A 23,225-nucleotide genomic window follows, 5' to 3' on the forward strand; every position below is an offset into this window, starting at 1 on the left:
GCAATTAAATAATTTTTTAACTCTTGTGTTCCGATGTACTATCCTTCAATCTCTAAAAAAACCTCCTCGGTTTAATAAAGAAAGAAATTTAAAGTCCAGACTTTATAAAAATTAAAATACCGGTTATCAGTCTATCCTTTCTAATATTTAATGCTCAGTGTTACAAGAGCTATTTAAACCGTTGTAAGTTCCAGTTCGCATAGGATCCGAAACAATTTTATAATTTCGTTACCACTAAGCAATTTAACAAAAACAAAGTTAACAAAAAAAAAAATTCTGTGTTCTCCAAGTCACATCTGGCGTCTCACAGTGGAGCCACCTTGGTCCGCTTCCTTTCCTTATTTATTAACGGCCTTCTTTTAGTAATAAAACATTCGCTTTACCTTTGTACGCAGGCGGTATTAAATTATACCTCCAGCATAAGGACATTTCTTGCCATGTAGACTTGCAATCCGATCTATATAGCTTTCAAATATGGTGCTTGTTTTTTAAAAAAGGTGGTCAATGGAATCTGATGATCCTCACATATCTTGTGAATGGATCACTTGTTTGCCTTGCGGCGCCTAAATTGGGATGCAAACCTCATATAACCTCCTTATTCCTTAAATTAATTTCCCTAGCTTACCGTAAAATGATGCTTGGAACAGTCTTTATTTGTATGCTTATTCGTGGTGAAGTTGAAAGTCCCGACTTAGTCGGCTAATCTTCTCTGTTCCAAGTAAATTTACTAGAAACTACATACCCCTCTAATCTTAAATCATTATAGATCTAGCTATGAGTAGAAACGACATGCCACTTTTTTGATCGGTGGTTAATTTTGTACAGCTCCATCAGCATATCTGCCAAATCTACTCCACCCATACCTTTACTGTATGAAGCAACAATAGCTGGCCTTGGAATATCAATGTAAGCTTTTGCTTTTGGGCTCCAACGTTTGCATATTACAACAGGCTGCGTAGAAGTAATTCACTGGTGTCTTTATCTCCCCGACATCAAAAGTTTTGTCATCTTCCCAAATACTCTCTGAAGCTACAAACGAAAAAGCTCTACTGCAGCGTCTTAGAAACAATTTTCTCAAAGCACAACAACGCAAGAGTCCGGCTCAAATTTTTCAAACACTGTATTTTTCCCACCTCTATATTTTCTCCCCTTTCAAGAATTACTTCTAAATTCTTCTCCAGTACCGTAGAAATATTTGCCAATTCATCACCACATTCTTCATCATTAGAAACATCCCAATCGAAGTTTAAGGCACGTTCAATTTCTTTGTTAGACAAACCTTTCACTTTCGGCCTTATATCTAAGTGCAAACAAATTTATTACCACAAGGTAATAAATCCCAAGGTTGCTCACAAGCAACTTTCCGACTTTTAAAATTATTTACTTACTTATTGTTTACTAATAACTAAGTTTTACTATATCACTGTTTTGTTAACTGTTTGCTAAATAATTATTTGTTTATGCTATAGGTTCTTGGTAAACTATAATAAAATGAAATTACTAATTTCAAAAGCTCTCCACTGAATGTCGAATTGTTGTGATGCGCGTGCTGTTTATTGCAAATATTTTCTACAAATAATTTCTAAATGTGTTTTTCGCTTTTCATATTTGGAAAAGACATATAAAAGCGTTAGGCCCGAAAGGGCTAATAACACTTTGTTCGCTTAATTAGATGCCGCAGCAACTGGCATATCCGGCGTAAGCGAATGTCAGGATAATAATGATATTTATCCATTGAGAAGGAATATACCAGATCAGGCAGGATCCGAGGTACACCTCCTTGATGAGGTGAGGCGTTTACAAGAAATACTTACAAGAAATAGAATAGAAGAATTTGGATAGGATCTTATCAGAACCTCGAACGACTTCCAGTATGGCTCTTAGAAGTCAACTAGAGTTGATGAACCTTATACAGTTTACTGTTAGTCAACAACATTTTCAACTTACGGTTAACCTTACCCCATACTTAGGGAAGATTATAGAAACATCTATTAAAAGTCCAAATTCCACTCCAACCAAATACAGATCTGAGCAGGAACGATTCCGATCAAAACCGTTATTCTCAGAATTAAGAAAGGAATGTAAAAGAAAGACGCGTAAACAGGAGCAATGCAAGCTCATATCTTAGCCCGGAAAAAGTATCAGAAAGTATTCAAAAATGGAGATTAAAGTTTGATGGTAGCAAAACAAGCATAAGGATAAATGAATTCATTTGTAGGATATGGACTTCTGTGTGACCATTTGTACCTTCCGTTGCAGGAAACGCAAGTGCTAGGTATTGGAAGTTTCATCGAAACAATCCGAATTTTGATTGCAATACATTTTGTGGCGAATTTAGGAAGAGATTTGAAGATAAAGAGACAGATTTTGATGTTTGGGAGGGAATCCGAAAACGCAAGCAAGGAGAAAATGAAGCATTTGAAGATTTCCAGGAAACCATGGAACGGTTAATTGATGAACTGCAAAATTGAGTTTCCGAAGCACAGTTAGTTAACATCATAGTAACATCATGAGTTGTGCATCTTAAAATCCTAAACAGAGCACAACTCCGATACGAAGTATGGAATAAACAGTTTTATATCAATCTCATGGCGTTTAAGAAAAAACCCATTCGTGGCAGAAGAAAAATAAGAAGAGAAAGGTTTGGTAAGATTAGATATGAAGGAATCAAACTTAACGTCGAAATACCACAACTTGATGGAATTGTGACAAACAAGGCCACAGATCTGATGATTGTATGGCTAAAAGAATTATACATATTTGGTTACCGTTTCGGACTTAAGGAAAATACAAGCTGACTTGTCCGAACTGTAATTCGGGAAATCGACAATAGAATGTTTCTCTTATTAACAAGGAGATACATCCGTAGATTAAGAAGTTGCTAAGTCAAATCGAACCAATAAATCCCGTAAATTTCAAGAAATATGACCTTAAGGTCAGCCTGATATTTATTATTATTGTGAGTAAATTAAGACTAATAAAACTATGAAAAAATGTCGAAAAATATCAACACATTCCGCTACACGAGGAATTTGGACAAAAAGGACCCATAGTTGACTTTAATAAGGAAGGTTAAGGTTAATAAGGAAAATATGTAACAGAAAGTCAAAATTTCCCGATCTAAATAAGGGATGGATATATTTACAAAAGATCTACCTTTGTATCGGACGATATAAAGCAAGAAAATCCGTAATACTTTCTTATAATGGCAGTCAGCTTAAGTGAAGCTATTTTCAAACTTTCCTTAAAACGGCGATTTTGTTCACGCTAAAAACTTCACACAAAGTAGTGCCATAAAGAAATTCAGTAGTAAATTGGGACCAGTATTTATTCCAACTTTAGTTGAATTAGAGGATAATAAAGGAAAGAAATTGGGAGTATTCCATTTGAAGGATATACAAGGTAGAAAAAAAAATTTCTTCAAAGAAGGCTTCCTTGAAATAGTCACGTTAACCTTACCTGTAGGTTCAGCTAAGGCTTTACACTGCCAAAAACTCTTCAACCCACCCTCGCACTAACATTTTGTGTGTAACAAGAAGTGAGACGAAGGAAAGCTCATAGCATAGGCCACCTGCATGCAGCTTCCCAGAGCTCAATTTATTCTCAGATAAATCCTCTTGGCAAACGCTCGCATTTTTTGACGCTGCCAGCGGAGGCCTGATTTAGTGATTCCGTCTTATCGCAGCGCAAAGTTAGTTGCCAGTGGCCTTCTAAGCAGAGCTGCAGTTGTGCTTCGTTGTTTTGTTTTGAGTATTGATTTTCTTTTACATTGTAATTATTAATGAGTTAAATTCTCGCAGATTGACGAGAGTTTTGGCATTTGAATAGGAGTTTAAATTAGGATCTTTTAAAATTTGACCTACAGCTCGACAATGTCAACGTGAGATTGGGTCCAACTTTACACGCATCATGGAGTGGACATGTTAAGGTCGTGAGTACAACAAAACAACAGCAATAAATACCTGTTATAAAGCTCCATGAAATGCCGCTCGAAAGTCTAAAATAAAAATAAGATCTGCACTTATTTGAAGAAAATAACTATATTTACAAATTAATATTCCATTATCTACTTATCTACTTACTTTTTACTAAATATAAATGAAAATGAAGAGTAAGATAATGACTAGAAGAATAATACGTTAGGTTAAGACTTGTTAGTTTGCTAATGAGAATTTAATGGAGCAGCTGAAACTAAATTTATATAAATTGAATTATAATTAAATATAAATTAAAAAAAAGAATTTGTGAATAAATAGTTTTAATGGTTTGTCGAGTAATTATGTCGAACACTTTCTTAAATGTGAACTTCCTATTTTGAACTTGTTACTATGTAGATATTTTAAGTAGCATTGTCATGGTAGGAAGGGTAAAGACTTGGGGAATTATTAAAATCCAATCCCAAGAATTATCAGATTTCTTCGATTAATTAAAAATCCAGCTTGGATTAATGTTATGAATAAGACGGACTTACTTATTCGTATTATCCTAAGCTAAAAGAACCCCGACTTACGGCGAGCTAGACCCGAGCCAAGCAAGAATCTTCTCACAAAAATTCAACAGACCCTTTTATAACCGTTACTCGTAGAGTAAAATGGTATACTAGATTCGTTAAAAAGTATGTAACAGGCAGAAGGAAGCGTTTCCGACTATATAAAGTATATATATTCTTGATCAGGATCAATAGTAGAGTCGATCTGGCCATATCCGCTTGTCCGTATGAACGTCGAGATCTCAGGAACTATAAAAGCTAGAAGGTTGAGAACCAGCAGACAGATTCCAGAGACAAAGACGCAGCGCAATGTTGTTGTTGTTCTTATTAGTCTTGTAAGTTTTTATAAAAAAATTGTCCTCCCACTCTAACGCCCTAAACTCGCCCAATCCTGTCACGCCCACATTTTTGAAAAACTTATTGACATTTTTTCATAATTTTATTAATCTTGTAAATTTCTTTCAATTTGAAAAACAAGTTTTTTCCACACCCTCTCTAACGCCCTAAAACCGCCACATTTTTGAACAATTTTGAAAATTTTCTCATTTTGTTCTATCAATATCCAAGAAGAATTATGAAATTTCGAGTTCGCTGTCACACTAGCTGTGTAACGAGTATCTAATAGTCGGGGAACTCGACTATAGCATTCTCTCTTGCTTTAACATAAACTTTCTGTTTTTAATTTTAATTTTTTCCGGCCACGCTTCTAACAGGGGGAGTATGTTGGGAAACGCAGCCGCCAGCAATTCCTAATATTATTATTTATTTATTTGATCCCAACTTTGGAGACACAAATTAGCGGCACCTCAATTGTGCCATTATCTTTCTTTATCTAACCGTAGCTGGTTAGACACCGTAGCCGGCATTGTGAAGAGATGAAGTCGAGTTGCTGTGCTGAGGACAACGACAGGATTGACGAAACGGGGAGTGAATAAGCTGTGTCTGCTGCCCCTTGAAAACCTCGTCTCAAATGACGAAGACGCAAAATGACTTTTGTAAGAAGTCCGTTCTTTTTTTTTTCTTGATCAGCAGAAGCTTTCTGTCTTTTTTAGAATCCTTACGCTGAATCTCACCCTTCTAGAGTTTATAGTTCCTGAGATCTCTACGTTCATACGTGCAGACGGACATGGCTAGATCGACTCGGCTATTGATCCTGATCAAGAATATATATACTTTATATAGTCGGAAACGCTTCCTTCTGCCTGTTACATACTTTTTAACGAATCTAGTATACCATTTTACTCTACGAGTAACGGTTAAAAAAGGGTCTGTTGAATTTTTGTGAGAAGATTTTGGAAATAGGGTCGTGATAATAGGGAAATAGTCGCTATCTTGGAGGTCGTTTTGTATTTCCCACTTGGAGTGAAGAGATTGAAGAGCAGAGTGTGAGATCGATGTGTCTGTAATTATTGTGTGGTAAAAAGTGTGTGGGAGATTTGTCCAATGACGTTTAGGTCGAACCTTGGAAGGTTCTATACCTGGAATGCTGTTGTCACCATTCTCTGAAATGAATTAGGGCATATTTCTAACCCAAAATGTAGTCGCTTAAAGCGATATGAGCCATTGCTCGTTGAAAATGACGTTATATCTCTTGAACTCTCTTCAAGTTTAATTTGGTGAAAACGTGACATTAAATCAAGGAATAAAAAATACTTTGCTCTTCCTACTTGATCCAAAATCTCATCAATTAAACTAAATAAAACAACTTTTCAATAAATATAAGTAGAAAAATCGGCAAATGGTGGATTTTCCTAAGACTTGGCCCTAAAATGTAGCACAACACTTTCCAGGGGACTGTAGAAGTTTTACGCCAGTGCCATACTACATATTATTAATTATAAACATAAATATATATATGTAAACTATAATGAATTAATTAAAAACACTTCACTCATTTTAGTAGATCAGTTTGCACTGAAATTGGTCAAAACTCCCCAAAACCGTCTTCTAGCACAAGTACGCGCACACACAAACACGTTCTCATTTATTGTTTTTACTCACACAAGCAAGCAATTTCTGAATTTCAGGCGAGAGGAGAGATTGCAATTTTGACTATTACCAATGCATGCAAGTTATTCAACCCATAAACATAGCACCCTTCCACAGTTTATAAACAAATTTCAATTCTCAATTTCGTCGACATTTCCTTTGTCTTTTTTTTTGTCATTGCCTTTGCCAGCGCTTAGCTACCCGCTAAAATAAATAACCCAAACTTAACGTAAACACAGCTTCCGCTTGGAGACCAAACCACGGCCAACTTATTGCGCTTCAATCAAAAACTGGATCGATCAGCATAATTGAATTTCACAATGCAGTGGAATAATTTCAGCATAAAGCTTTTATCAAAAGTTCAGAAAGTGTCAAAGAAAAGCTTCTGGCCGAGGTTGATTGGATTAGGATTCAGAATTGAAAGATCAGTCTGATTCGGGAGGATTAAAAGAACGGTTTATAAATGTATAAATAGATAACAATAAGTGTCTTGTAATAAAGTGATAAGTTGAAAAGTTTAACACCAATACAAATATTAAAAAATAAAAAATTCTTTTTTTTTATAATTTATACCGCAAAAAGTTAATTGGCGCCCAACGTGGGGCGGGGTACTTAAAAGTTCTAAATAAATATTAACGAAAATAAGTTAATTACAAAACGGAACTCGCGCCGCCAACAACTCATATTTTTAGTGGAAAAATTAAAACATCCACAACAATCCAACGACACCTAACTACTGTGACAGTGATCGTGAATAAACTTAATTGGAAATCAATAAATGCAATAATCCAATTAAGAATTTAATATAAAAGGTGGACTGAATACTTAACACTAATTACGAGAACACAATAATAAAAAATCAGAACTCAACTAAAAAACAGAACTCAAAAAACAACAAACGTAAAAATCAACACCAAGAAGAAAGGAAGAGCTGAAGGCAACCCCCCGCCACAGGTAGATACAAAATTGAAGGAAGACCCCAATAAATAATAATTAAGACGACCCAATTGAAGGAAGACTCCAAAATAATTAAGACAAACCTATTGAAGGAAGACCCCAACAGAAGATAATCAGGACAACTACATTGAAGGAAGAACTCCCACGGAAAGTATCGTGAGCAGATAAAAATAACACTAAGCCTTTAAATAGAATCTAAAAATTAAGATCAAGATACCGAGAGTACTACAAGCTTTAAAATTAAACATTACAATATTTATTTTAAAACAATCTGGAAGGTTTAATAAATAGTTTTGAAAATTTAAAATTAATAATGGCAACCAGAGGTTCAGTACCAACCCTTTCTGCGGGTGGGGTATCCAGCGCCAGTAACCTGACAATGGAATTAATAAATAGATTAATAAATGTACAGTTGAGTGAAGTGACCAGAAAAATTTAAGGGATAGAAGGGCAGTTAACCGCTAACAGAAATGAAGTGGAAGACTATAAGATCCAAACAATTGACCGAACCATAAAATCCGAAACTACATTAGTGGTAATTAAATCCTTACCTAAGTTCACAGGTGAAATAACACAATATGTAGGCTGGAGAGAAGCGGCAGAAACCGCAATGAGTCTATATAAAATTGAAAGTGAACAATATTTTATCGCCTTAACAATACTACGTAATAAAATCATGGGAGCAGCACACGATGCTCTAACCAACCATGGTACCGTCTTAAACTTTCAAGCAATTCTTTCAAGATTGGATTTTATTTATAGCGATAAAAGACCAATCCATATACTCGAATCAGAATTCAGCATCCTTAGACAGGGACGTATGACCATTACAGAATTTTACAACGAAGTAAACAAGAAAATGACTTTACTCATAAATAAAACTATAATGACTTATGGAAAGGACAACGTTATAACCAAGGGAACAAATAAAACAATTAGAAGCTCTTAGAATTTTTATTTCTGGATTAAACGGTTCAATCTCAGAAACACTCTTCTCTCTTAACCCACCAGACTTGCCAAATGCTTTGGCAAAGTGTCAGGAACTAGAGTCTAACAACTTTAGAGCTCAATTTGCAAATAGGTATAATGGATTTAGGAATGAAAAAAAAAAAAAAAATCATGGAAACAACCTTAGATTTGCCTCTAGACAGAATAATATTACGCCAAATAGAATAAATAATAATTGGCCACAAAACGAGAACTTGGGAACGAATAACAATTGAAACTTTAACAATAATTCCAAAGTTCAACCACCACCAGAACCTATGGAAGTAGACAACTCCATAAGAGTTCAAAATCGTCCGTATAAAAATTACATCCGTCCTAGGAATAATAACAGCCAGTGGAATTATAATACAACCGACAAAATTTTAATAATAATTTCCAAGGAAATAATTATAACCAATACCCAGCGATTAAACGGGAATCAACGGGAACAGTCAACCAGCCAGCTCAAAAAACAATGAGAGCAAATAATATCAACGAAGGTAATTTTTTAGATCAGCACCCTACAGAGGAATGCCTCATATAACAAGGGTAGACAGAAAAACTAAAAGACCACTTAAAATATTAATAGATACAGGAGCCACCGCGTGCTATATAAAAAGGGTATTTACGAGAATAAAAAAGAATTATCAATACACAAAAGAGTATCTACTGTTCATGGATATTCAATCATAAAATATTATCATTTGATAAACATATTTCGGGAACAACATTTATTTTATGAAATTGAGGGTCTAGAATCTGATCTATTAGTTGGATTCAATCTGTTAAGAAAGATTGGAGCTAAATTAGATATCGAGAAAGGAATCATGGAGTATAAAGGAAATAAAGAGAAACTCGAATATCTTGACGAGGAAAAAAATGATTTATGTTTAATTGAAGGAAAAAATATTCTTCCATTGAAGGAATATATCATCAAAAAATACTTTGATGAGCAAAAGGTATTTAAAACCGAAACGGTTATTGCTGAAGGCAGTTTATATAGTTCGGGATCTGAAAATCCTGAGCACGCCGACGTTGAATTATCCGTCATTAATAAAACTAATAGTTCGGGATCTGAAAATCCTGAGCACGCCAGCGCAGATTTATCCGCTAATAAACAATATATCAGTTTGGGATCGAAAAATCCTGAACAAGCCGACGATGTTAATTCCGTCATTTTTAAATCAAATAGTTTAGGATCCACAAATCCTGAGCACGCCGTCGTTGAGTTGTCCGACAAAGAAAAAATTCATAACCTAAATTTAACTTCAAATCAAATAAAAGATCTTGAAAATAAAGTTATGAATAAAATTGAAAAGGAGCATTCTAAAATAAATATGCAAATTCCTTTTCGTACCGATATTCGAGGAGAAATAAATACTGACAATGACAGGGCAATTAATAGCAAACAATATCCTTATGCTATGTCGGTCTCAGATTTCGTTAATAATAAAATCGATAGAATGCTAAAAGAACAAATTATAAGACCAAGTAGAAGCCCTTACAATTCACCAGTCTTAGTAGTGTCCAAAAAAGGTCAAAACGAAGATGGGTCCCCAAAACATCGACTAGTTATTGACAATAAAAAATTAAACGAAAACACAATACCTGACAGATACCCGATGCAAGATCCGTCTGTAATATTATCTAACTTAGGGAAGTCAAAATATTTCTCAACAATTGATCTGGAATCAGGATTCCACCAAATTTTAATGAAAAATTCAGATATTGAAAAAACCGCTTTCTCTATAAATAACGGAAAATTCGAATTCTTACGAATGCCATTTGGGTTAACAAACGCTCCTAGAATATTTCAAAGAGCAATGAATGACATATTAAGAGAACAAGTCGGAAAAACTTGTCATGTTTATATGGATGATATAATAATCTTTTCTAATACAATTGAACAACATTACACTGATTTAATTCAAATAATTAATATTTTACAAAAAGCACATATGAAAATTTCTCTAGAAAAATCTAAATTCTTTAAATTAGAAACAGCATTTCTTGGTTATATTGTTTCTCACAATGTAATTAAAACAGATACTGAGAAAATTTCCACAATTGTGAAGTATCCGATTCCACAAAACATTAGAGAGCTTCGAAGTTTTCTAGGCCTCACCGGCTACTACCGTAAATTTGTCCGAAATTATGCAAAAATTGCCAAACCTCTAACCAAATACTTAGGAGGAAATAATGGAAAAATTTCTAGGAGAATGTCTACAAAAATTAAAATACAGTTAGATGACCCAGCTGTTAAAGCTTTTAACGAACTTAAAGATAATTTAATAGCACAAGTGGAATTAGTTCAACCTGATTATAACAAAAAATTCACTTTAACGACAGACGCATCAGATATAGCTATCGGAGCAGTTTTATCACAGGATAATAAACCAATTACTTTCATATCCAAAACATTAAATAAAACCGAACAACTTTATGCCACAAATAAAAAGGAATTGTTGGCAATAGTTTGGGCTCTTAAAAATCTCAGGAATTACTTTTATGGTGTTGTTGGTATACAAATACAAACAGACCACCAATCTTTATCATTCACAATCTCAGATAAAAACCCGAACGTGGAAATGAAAAGATGGTACTCTTTCATAGAAAGTTTCACCCCGAAAATAATATATAAACCCGGAACAACTAATGTCGTAGCCGACGCATTACCTCGAATGAAAATAAATAATATCACTAACAGCGATATAGAACAATCAAGCTCAGATCAAAATACACAGCATTCTGCCGAAAGTAGTTTTGAAAATGTAATACAAGAGACCCGAAAACCGTTAAATCAGTTTCAACAACAACTGTTATTAACAAAGGGGAGGTATACAATACATGAGTCATTGAACGTTTTTGATAAGACACGACATATAATTGAATATGACACGCCAGAAAACTTAATAGAAATACTAAGGGAGTATCTAAAACCAAACATAACGGTAGGAATTCATTGCACTTTAGAAGATCTTTATCATATTCAATTACCATTAACAAATAATTTTACCAACAAATTTCTTTATACTAAAATATTTCTACGAGACGTGGAAAATAATGAAGATAAAGCTATTATAATAGAAGAGACACATAGTCGAGCTCATAGAGGTTTAGATGAAAATTACAAACAAATCAATAGATTATATTATTGGCCAAATTTATTTATCAAATGAAAAGAATACATAAAAAACTGTATAATTTGCAACGAAAATAAATACAACAGGCATCCTATTAAAATTCCTATTGGGGAAGCCCCTATTCCAACTGAAGAAGGAGAAAATTTACACATCGACATTTATTACGCGCAGTCTTATTTTCTTAACTTGTATTGACGCGTACTCAAAATTCCTGGTTGTAAAAGAAATAGAAAACAAACTAAACATCGAGAATAAAGTAATGGAACTACTCCAACAATTTCCCCACGCCAAAGTAATTATGACTGATAATGAACCAAGCTTTACCTCTGTCCAATTTAAATCCTTTGCACAAAGATGTGGTTTAACTCTACATTTCGCAGACCCCAGACACAGTACCTCGAACGGACAAGTAGAAAGGGCACATTCAAAATTAACAGAATTGGCTCGTTGTATAAAGGAAGAATTTAATCTTACTGACTATTCTGAAATAATTATTAGAGCCGCAAAAGAATTCAATCACAGCATCCATTCAACAACAAACCAAAAACCTTTTGATATTCTTTATAATAAAATTAATCACGAAAATATTTCAAGAATTCTAAAGAACACACAAGAAAAAATGATAGTAACACATAATGAAGGTCGCAAAGAAGAAGAATACCATGTAGGTCAAGTTGTTTATGAAAAGAATCACGGAGAAAGAAATAAGCTAAAAACTAGATACAAAAAACAGGTTGTTAAGGAAAAGTTACCTCGTTAAGTTATAAGTTATAATCAATAATAGAAACAGAACTATTCACAAAGACAACATTAAGTTTTAACAAATACCATATTTTTTTTATTTTATTAAATTACAGAAAATGCATTTCTTATTACTTCTAATACCATTCGTACTGATAACCACTTCAGAAATAATTGATTACTCCAATCACGAATTCTTCCTGATCAAGGACAAAAAGGATGTCCCTACCTATGAATCATATGCCGACTTATTCCACGTAACTAACTTAAGTTTTTATAAAGAAATAATCAATCTAGAATCAGGATATGTTAGAAAAGATACAAATATTCGGACAAAATGGGAAATTCCTTACGAAATACAGATACTGAAATTAATTCTGTCACAATTGATACCAACTAGATCAAAAAGGGGAATAAATGAGTTAGGCACTGTTTGGAAATGGTTAGCTGGAACTCCGGATCACGATGATTTCATTAAAATACAGAATAAAATAAATGATTTAATTGAAAACAATAACCAACAATTTTATATTAATTCCAAATTGTTTAAAGAGATAAAATCACTTTCCGATCACTTTAAAAACATTTTTATTGATCAAGAATTGCCGTTACGAAAACATCGTTTACGTTTATTAACATTTGACTTACAAAACCTTATTGATACTATCACACTAGCCAAAATTGATTTATTCAACACACAAATTTTAAATAATGAAGACATTAAAGAAATATTAGATCACGAACAACAACCTGTAATTATTGCAGACCTAATGGACATCTCCATATTCAAAATTGTATTGCATAAAGAACTCTTAATTATTTATATAAAATACCCCGTTATAACAAACAGATGCGAAATTTACTATGCCAGATCCATTTCACATAATGATGGAAAATTACTAATAAGTAATCAGGTCGCAAAATGCGAAAATACGTTTTATGAAATATCTAATTTTAAGAACGAACTTTTTAACAACTATTGTATTATAACTAAAGATAAGACTTGTTTTACCCGTTTACTAAATGGAGAAAAATCAATTTGCACTAAAAAGCTAGAAAAAAATAAGAATATAGATATCATTCAAGAAGGTGCCATTCTAATAAATGGAAATAGTATTGTGAACGATTCTCATTTAAACGGGTCATATTTAATAACATTTAACAGCACAACTACAATAAATAATATTTCATACACGAACTCAGAAAACAAAATACTTGAGTACATTACTACCAACCATTTTAAAAACCTGGAAATATCAGAATATATAAAATCCAACAATTCAGAACGTTCTCTTGACAACATTAATATTTTAAACCCATTTATTGAAATTTACAATTGGAAAATTTCAATTTAATTTATATTACTAATTTTAATCATTTTGTACTTCATTACTATGTTAATATTAAAATTCAGAAATTATATATTTGTAACCAAACAAAAACGGCCAGAACCAGAAAAACCAAATAATGAAGTAGAAGTTTTAACAGAATTAAATGAGCGTTTAAACGAAATTAATAATGAAGCGGGACGCGTCATTTTAGAAGGGGGAGAGTTATCCAACCCATAAACATAGCACCCTTCCACAGTTTATAAACAAATTTCAATTCTCAATCTCGTCGGCATTTCCTTTGTCTTTGTTTTTGTCATTGCCTTTGCCAGCGCTTAGCTACCCGCTAAAATAAATAACCCAAACTTTACGTAAACACAGCTTCCGCTTGGAGACCAAACCACGGCCAACTTATTGCGCTTCAATCAAAAACTGCATCGATCAGCATAATTGAATTTCACAATGCAGTGGAATAATTTCAGCATAAAGCTTTTATCAAAAGTTCAGAAAGTGTCAAAGAAAAGCTTCTGGCCGAGGTTGATTGGATTAGGATTCAGAATTTGAAGATCAGTCTGATTCGGGAGGATTAAAAGAACGGTTTATAAATGTATAAATAGATAACAATATGTGTCTTGTAATAAAGTGATAAGTTGAAAAGTTTAACACCAATACAAAAATTAAAAAATAAAAAATTCTTTTTTTTAAATAATTTATACCGTAAAAAGTTAATTTGCATGTTGGAAACCCGTTACGCTTCTAGTTATTCTAATGGCTTTGGTATGGCCGTTAGGCATCTTGGCATTTCAATGTCTTTGGACGAACCTTAGCACTATCGTAGCCAATTTTCAGGGTCGCTGGGAGGTTAGTGGTATTAAAAACAGACTTGTTTCCGATGGTTTGTTGTCAATAAACTTGAGAAGCAGGTAGTATTTTGTCTTCCTGGATGCTGCGTAGGTCGTTTTGAATACACTTTGCCTTGGTTGAAGTTCCTTTGTGCCCGCATCCTTTAGTTTTAACAAGTTCCTCTTCGCTATCGCATGTGAAATTTATGACTTTTTTAATCACGAATGGTGAGATTTTTTCAAAACTTTTTCCACATGTTTTGCTAATAACGATCATTTTCGTAAATAATCGGTTGGCGCTTGGTAGCTCAAATCCGGCGGTCACTTCGGTAGAGGCGACTGAAGCATTAAATAATATAGTTCCCGATAAACAAACTTTAGGGAGCTTGCGGTCAGATTTTACACACTAATTTAGGGTCATACCAAAGACACTAGAATAACAAGATGCGTAACGCCATACGATTTTTTGGCACACGATTTTTTCGCTGTGGCTCCAGGCTCTCTCTTCACCTTAGAGGTTCTTAGACTTTAAATCTATATTATTTTTGATCAATTGGCACCATGCGAAAAACTCTTGTTTTGCATTGCCTTAACGTTATTATTATTTAAATAAAGCTTAGAAATAGTAATAGCCGAATCATAATATCACAAAATAAATTTCAAAAATTACCTTTCATTAGAATATTTGACATAAGAGTATTCAGCTTGCGGCGTGTGAAAAATAAAAAAATAAGGCAATGATTGTTGAGTGCTTGTGTCCGCACTTCGTGCCTCAAGATATTACCAAAGCAAATACACTAGAATAATTCTAATGTCTTTGATATGATTTTTGCAATAAACAGTTTTCATATTTTTTTTTTATTTTATAAATTTTTATTTTCTACTTCGTATTATTTTTATGAAATATTTATTTCTCAATGTAATGTCTTCTTTTTGGAAAATTTATGTTTTAAATTACAGTAGTTATAATAATTTCCTTTATATTTGCTTTAATTATTTAATATATTTATTAAGTCATTTGACTTAATATGGTGTATGTAAATGATCAAATTTTATTATTTAAAATGCATATTAGATTCATTTGTTTTTCATATAAATTTTTTTTTTTTTTTATATTCCAATTTGATATTTTTAAACAGCGCGCAATTTCATCATATTGCTACGAAATTGTCCAAAACTCCCCAAATATGTAAATTCGTTTCTTCGATCTTCGTCCCGAAAATCGTCTTCTAGCACAACACGCACACATATACGCGTTCTCGTATCTTCTTTTTACTCACACAAGCAAATTCTATTTTAAGATTTCTTACGCTCTCAGCGTAAGAAGGACAGAGGTCAATTTTGGCCGTCATCAAAAAAGTGGCTGCATAGTTCCAACCCAATTCAGCTACACACGGAAAGTTTTGGGATAATTCGGTTATCGCAAATAGAGTGGGTTTCAGCTGATCGTGATTTCCGCCGATGGCCTACACCTCAGCTTGAGTTTCCGATTTACTTTTTTTGATATAAAACAGTCGATGGAAAGTTCATGTCGGAAAAAATCATAACCTGCGGGCGTGAGATTTTTTTTTGTCGATGGAAATATTGTTAGAGTGAGTTTTTCTCGACATTATCAGTGCACGGCAGCAGCATTGCCGCCCAGGCTCGACTGGGGCAGCCGCAGGTTAGTGAATATCGGAGGAAAACTGAACTGTGAGTTGATGCTGAAAATATTATTAGAGCAGAAATAGAAGCCGGGAAAATCTTCGCTTGGCGTAGCCATCGCGCATCAGCATCACCGCCCAGACCCCAAGGTTCGACTGGGGCAGCCACAGGCGGGCAGAAGGAGAGGAAATAACCTAGTCAGGCCGTCTAGTGGAGCGCTCTTTCCAGCGAGTGGCAGAAGAGAAGAAGCAGCAGCAGCGGGACCGCAACCGGGGATAAGCCGTGACCAAAAGATGGTTATTTAAATTAATTGGAAAAAAATTCAACAACTCAGGAGTACCCCAAAGTGAGGTTAAAGGCGCGGAAAATTTAGCGGGATTAGTAGTCCAGAATGCAGTGCAAGTTCCTGATGAAGCGAACATCTGTAATTTTAAATTAAAAATCTAAATAAATAAAATATAGGTCTGACCTAACCTACATCAAAATTTATTTATCCCCGAACCATTTTGAACTGAGAATTTTAGATTTAGTTGAATTCAATTTCAGTTCAATTTAGTTGAATTTTAAAATGATGTATTTCAAATTTTCACAATAAGCTACAAAAAATGTGCACTCGAGTAGGGGACTTAGTTTTTTGTATTTTTTAGCACTTTGGTATTTTTTAAATGTATTTAAATTGAATTCCTTTTAGTATATTATATATTTATATATTTATATTATAAAATATATTTTTATATTATGTAAGCTAACCTAATCTAATTATTTTTCTAAGTGCGCATTTAAATTTTTGAGTAAGAATTTATAAAAGTTTGCTTGGAGTCGTTGGATTCGAAATTCGAGTGAGGAGTATCCGTGAGTTTATACATTCTCAAAGTATTTGTGGAAAATGGCACGCTTTCATTTCAGCTCATCTGCGCCGGGAGATCGATCTTTTGCCGAGGAGTGAAAAGTAGAGTGTTTTATTTACAAAAATTTTTATTGAAAATATTCCACGAAATACACTGAGAAATTATTTACGGGAGGTCATCATTTTGATGGTGTACAAAATTTCATTTTTTATTATACACCAAAAAAATTCATGGAAGCTAATTAGTAAAAGTAAATAAATTTGGACTTTTTTTTATTTATTGTTGAATTTTGTTTTCCATGTGTTTTACAAGAAAATAGAGAATTCGAATGAACACACTGCGAATAAATTATTTGCTCCTAATGGAGTGGCGGCAGTAGCCGATTGAATATAAAAAGAAAATCTAACCGAATTTACTCTCGACCCTCTCCCACACTTCTTTTATTTTTCTCTTTAAGAATTCATTACCAGAATAATAATAATAATAATGGAACAAGATTATAGAGAAGAAAACTGCACTTGAAATCATGGGAGAATTTAATTCACTTAACCGTTTAACCAAAGACACTAGAATAACAAGATGCGTAACGGCCATACATTGGTTTGGCACTATGCAGCCACTTTTTTGTTGACGCCCAAAATTACTCTCTTTCCGCTCACTCCCGCTGAGAGCGTACGAAATCTAGAAATATAATTTGCTTGCTTGTGTGAGTAAAAACAAGAGACGAGAACACGTATATGTGTGCGTGTTGTGCTAGAAGACGATTTTCGGGCCGAAATCAAATCTGATCGAAGAAACGAATTTACATTGTACATATTAGGGTAGTTTTTGCCAATTTCCTAGCAATATGATAAAATAAAATAATTTTTAAAAATTCGCGGCCTGACTATTATAATTTTATAGCTTTTTAATTTTGTTTGCTAAAATCGCCGAATTAGCTACCGTTTACACATTTATATTTTTGTTTAATTCTAATTTGTCTTTCATCTGACAATTTTTTAAAAGCGAAATATTTTTTTTAAACACTTTTAATGTTAATGTTACATCATATTAAGTCAAATGACTTAATAAATATACTAAATAATTAAAGGAAGTACAATAGAAATTATTATAACTACTGTAATTTCATAAATTTCATAAAAATATGATAACTGTTTATTGCAAAAGTCATATCAAAGACACTAGAATAATTCTAGTGTCTTTGCTTTGTTCATATCTAGAGGCACGAAGTGCGGACACAAGCACGCAACAATCATTGCCTTATTAATTTTTCACACGCCGCAAGATGAATACTCTAATGACAAATATTCTTATATAAAATCATTTTTGAAATTTATTTTTGTGATAATACGTACATAGATTTGGCTATTTCTAATCTATTTTCAAATAATAATAACGTTAAGGCAATGCAAAACAAGAATTTTTCGCATGGTGCCAATTGATCAAAAATAATATAGATTTAAAGTCTAAGAACTTCTGATGTGAAGGGCATATTTTGTCAAATTTACAATGCATGAGCATACGTGTGCACACATACAGTTGTTAGCTGTAGCGCTCTTCGCTCTCTCGCTCTCTAACAAAAATTCGAGAGAGCCTGGAGCCACCTCTAGAGCCACGGCGAAAAAATCGTGTGCCAAAAAATCGTATGGCGTTACGCATCTTGTTATTCTAGTGTCTTTGGTTTAACTATATCTTTCATGAATAACGTCATAAACCTTGTTTTCTGAATTCGCAACAAAAACAAACAGAGGAAAAAAGAGAGAAAAAAATAAAAAAAAAACCCCTTTGCTTTAGATTCCTTCGACTTACTTTAGTTCGTATTTATTTTTCAACTTATTTACTTTATTATGTACTTATTTTTTTAGTTATAAATATTGGTATTAATTATTAATCAACCTGAAAATATGAGTTTCTAAAGACTTAAATACTGACTCGACTGATGTGATACATCCATTCTCTTAAATAAAGTGGTCATAGGTAGGGAAGGGCAATCCGCGAACACGATTCCACCTGTGTTTCGCAGGCGACAAAATACTCAAGCTTTTCCTCCTGTTCTAGAACTGTCCCCTTCCGAATGTATTAATTTGCTTCCTCCGATTTTGTATACTAGCTCCTTTATTTTGTTGTTGTAAGCACGCTCAATTTCTTGACCTTATTCAATAATGTATGTAACGAAAAGCTATCTGTACAAGCAAGACCACCACACCCAACGCCATGAGCTAGAGCCGGCCTCTAAAGCGTGCACCAGCAAGTACAGGTACTCTCGTCTTCCATCCCTTTATTTCGTTACACGTCACAAATCATTGCTGAGGTCTCAGCTTGGCTGTGGCCTTCGGTAGTCTACTTTTGTAACGGCTTCTGATTCTGCACAGATTTTCTTTTGTAGATTTGATTCGTATGTGTTTTTGGCATGAAGGGTTACGAGGCGAAAAGCATATTTCAATACACAACCTTTGGTTATTTTTAAAATTAAATTATATTGACCAAACAATTTTATAATATTTGATCTATACGAATTTGTACAGATAAGTCAACATGAACTTTTATTTTCATAAACATCATACAGATTGATCCTATAAATTCATAATTCAATATATGTATAACGCAATGTGGCAAACAATAAAAACCCCTTTTTAAATATAGACTGCCATGCCGCGAATAAGTGGTTTTGTAATATGTACATATGTATAATACATTTGTAGGTCTTAGTCGCTGGCGTGGCATAATATGAAATAAAAAACTTTCACTGCTCGCCTACTGGACTTCAAAAATCCTGATCAAAAATGGTGATTCCTTAAAACGAAATTATTTGGAAATTTATATACTGAAATCGAAAGAATTTTTAACTTACCCATAATCCAGGCGGGTACATTTTTAAAATACGTTTTATAATAGGAAGATAAGTGCATTTTAAAACACTAATATGAATTCAATTATCACATATGTATATTTCTAAGAGGGCTATTTTACAAATGTTAGTTAAATATAGTTTGTAAACATTTGACAGTATAAAAGCGACACACATTTTTCACATTTATCCCAATATTTTGTTAGACATAACGGACGAGGTCCTTTTACATTTTAAACAACAGTTTCAAACTTATATATTTCAAAAATTATGAAAGTGTTATTTTTATTTTGCATTATTGAATATAGTCAATATTATATTAATTACATATTATTATATTATTTATACACAGTCTAATTAAGACTAGAAGTGTTCGCATAAAACTATCCAATTGGAATTTTAGATTTCAGGTTGAAAGCAAAGTTCCCTATTATTAGAATACAAAGAACACATTCTCATTTCAATAGTTTTATGCTATAAAACAGTAACCTTTTTAATTATGAAAGCCTTTGCTTTTATTATAAGATGGTGGTTTATAATATCCCTATTAATAGGGTGACATTTGTTTTTTATGTGTAAACACATACGTACATATTCGTAATGTACCGTATTTGTAATAACGACTGTTTCGTAAGGATCCATTTCAAAGCATTTAACCTATCGCAATCTTAATTTTTGGAAACTATTTCAATTTTAATTATTTAAATTTCCACTTCTGAATGATATCTACGGATTCTGAAGTCCCTCTACATACTTTTTAATGATTTAGTTTAAAAGAATAATGCCACCTATCTAAATCCGTCAAAACGAAAACTATATTTTTTTAAATATTTTATTTAAGTTTGTTATATATCATGATGTTTCCTATAGCGCCTTCGGATTGTAATTAAATTATAATTATTTATTTTGTACAGATACATTAAAATTTTATTGACATCAAATTATTTTTCGACATGAAAGGCTTTTGCGGTTTCTGGGAGGAAATATGGCAAGCCAAACAATAAAGTAAAAATGTTTTGATGTAAATATGTTCCGGATGGCTGGTTTGCGGACCTTAATAGCATTTATTGCAGTGGGTTGTAATAATAATTATAGGCTCAAAGTACTATTGCTCCCATCGAGTCAGGGAATGAGATGACCGAGGTAAATCCAAACCTATTTTCCATTCTAAAATTTTCAAATAATAGTCTCGGAAAAAACACCTCAGCAATTAAAATGAAATAATGAAAATCAAACAGATTATAAAAAACAAGAGAGAATGCGTTCCTCGACTATCAGATACTCGTTATTCAGCTAGTGTGAATGCGAACGCGAAATTTCATTATTTTTCTGGGATATGGATAGATTTTGGGGAATAAAATGAAAAAAATTTTAAAAATTGCGGCATTAGGGCGTTAGAGTGGGCGTGGAAACAATTTTGGCAATTCGATAAAAATTTACAAGTGTAATTAAATTAAGAAAAATATCGAAAAATGCTTCAAATATGTGGGCTTGGCAGTTTTGGGCCGTTTAATGGCGTTATAGTGGGCGTGAAAACTTTTTTTAATCGATAGAACTGACAAGATGGTTTGTGGGCGTTGGAGTGGTCGTGGCAACATCGGCTAACAAACTTGCGCTGCGTCTACGTCTCTAGAATCTGTATGCTGAATCTTATCCTTTTAGATTTTATAGTTCCTGAGATCTCAACGTTCACACGGGCAGATGGACAGACGAACATGGCTGGATCGACTCGGCTATTAATTCTGATTAAGGAAATGTATACTTTATATGGACGGGAACGCTTCCTTCCCTATAGAACACCCTCTTACTATACGAGTGACTGGTATAACTACAAAATTGGTTACAATATTACTATTGATAATCCATCCTACTTATATTGAGAAATTCATTAAACAGCTACTAAAAGCTGAGAGTTAATTTTACAGATGCCGAAGATAAATAAATAAATATTGAATAAGATATGTATCCATAAAATAACCCGTGATGCCAGAGATAAATTCCAGCACAAATATGGAATACGAGCCCAAACACAATTTATTTGCAATACTACTACAAAGTTACGATTATAAAAACAACAATAAAAATATTAGTAATTTATTGAAAAGATAGACGTAACAGATAAGAAAAAAAAAAACACTATAAATTCGAACGCTGCGTTAAGGGCTATCCAATACGGACGCTTTGAAAGCTCTTTGCGGCCATGTTGTTTGAGTGACAGATGTAAAATCCAGTGCGTCTCCCAAACCACCATGGTAGTTTACAGTGCCGAGCAGCACGTGCAAAACATAAAATGGTTTTATAATATAATTTATAAGAATTTTTTGGTCATTTCGCTCGTTTTACCGAGTCCTGCCGAGTCGCCTATTCTTTAAAAAACGATAATGGGTTTCGGGCAAAACATGGAGGCATTGAAGGCATTGTTAACCGCATAACAACAGAAATTCGCATTGCCGGGTAAATATAATAAATATAGGAGTGTTACAGGAGAGGATCCCTCGCTGCAGTTACTGGTCTGGTGGCCGATGCCCCTATGTTGAAGTAGGAAAATTATGTTGGAAGGGTAACTGCCCTTCTAAATTGCTGGCCTAGAGAAAAATGTTTATCGACGATTGCCGTAGTCGTCTTTGAAATTGATCGATGCTCTTTATTTAAATGTCAAGAAAGAACTCACTTAAAAGCTAACATCAAATAGCTTCATAGCGTCATATGCCAATATTCAGTGCTTTGCCGGCTATGGCCGCTTGGTCAGCAATTTGACCGGTGCTAGGGAACGGACAATCGGTACGGTTAAATAAGTTAACTTATACATACCTGGGATGTCTTCGGAGTTAAGTATCTCCTGCTTCAACACAATCTTAACACAAAAGGAAAGGCTATCAGAATACAATTTAGTTAGTTTGCTACGAAAGCCTCTAGTTTTTTACTGTGGAGTCATCCACTAACCACTAATAGCTTAAGGCTATTAAACTGTGAATTTAGCGCGGAAAGGAGATCATGGGCTCGACGAAAACTATCTCTAGCTACGCAGTCCTTCAAGCCATCTTTAGTTTGGCGCATAAACGAAGTCATCTCGTTCGCAACCCCTAGGCAAGCATCGCAACAGTATTTTAGATTTGGCCCTTAGCCAGCGCACTTAGTGTGCACCAATTTATCACATAGGAAACAAGCTATTTTTGGCAGCTCAGGTTTTATAACCATTATTATGAAAGCAGACAACATTAGTATACATATTTTCTGTATTCGGACCACTCTACAAAGACACAAAATCAAAACTGGCATGCGAGCTGATAACAGTACCTTAAGAGAGCAGACTGCACGCGTGTGGGAGAGAACAGTGCATACAAAAAGAATACCAAACAGCACTGCGAACAACGCACGAAAGCGAGAGTAAACGAAATACAAAGACAGA

At 33.7% G+C, this 23,225-nt stretch overlaps 1 protein-coding gene across 2 annotated transcripts in view, besides 1 other annotated feature; it reads right to left on the minus strand.

Moving 5' to 3' along the window:
* Nucleotides 1-20,106, minus strand: part of CG17684 (uncharacterized protein) — a 396,036-nt gene extending 375,930 nt beyond the window's left edge. Inside the window, exons 1-2 of one of the 2 annotated variants that reach the window (NM_001015352.4) lie at nucleotides 19,820-20,106; nucleotides 3,963-3,997 (exon numbers count right to left, since the gene is read on the minus strand). The gene's annotated coding sequence lies outside the window, so the exon portion shown is untranslated. The remainder of the gene's footprint in view (nucleotides 1-3,962; nucleotides 3,998-19,819) is intronic. The other variant, NM_001276228.1, reaches the window with a different exon arrangement.
* Nucleotides 17,527-18,648: a mobile genetic element.
* Nucleotides 20,107-23,225: the final 3,119 nt, after the last annotated feature.

Source organism: Drosophila melanogaster, chromosome 2R, assembly GCF_000001215.4.
Source record: "Drosophila melanogaster chromosome 2R".
Taxonomy (NCBI): Eukaryota; Metazoa; Arthropoda; class Insecta; order Diptera; family Drosophilidae; genus Drosophila; species Drosophila melanogaster.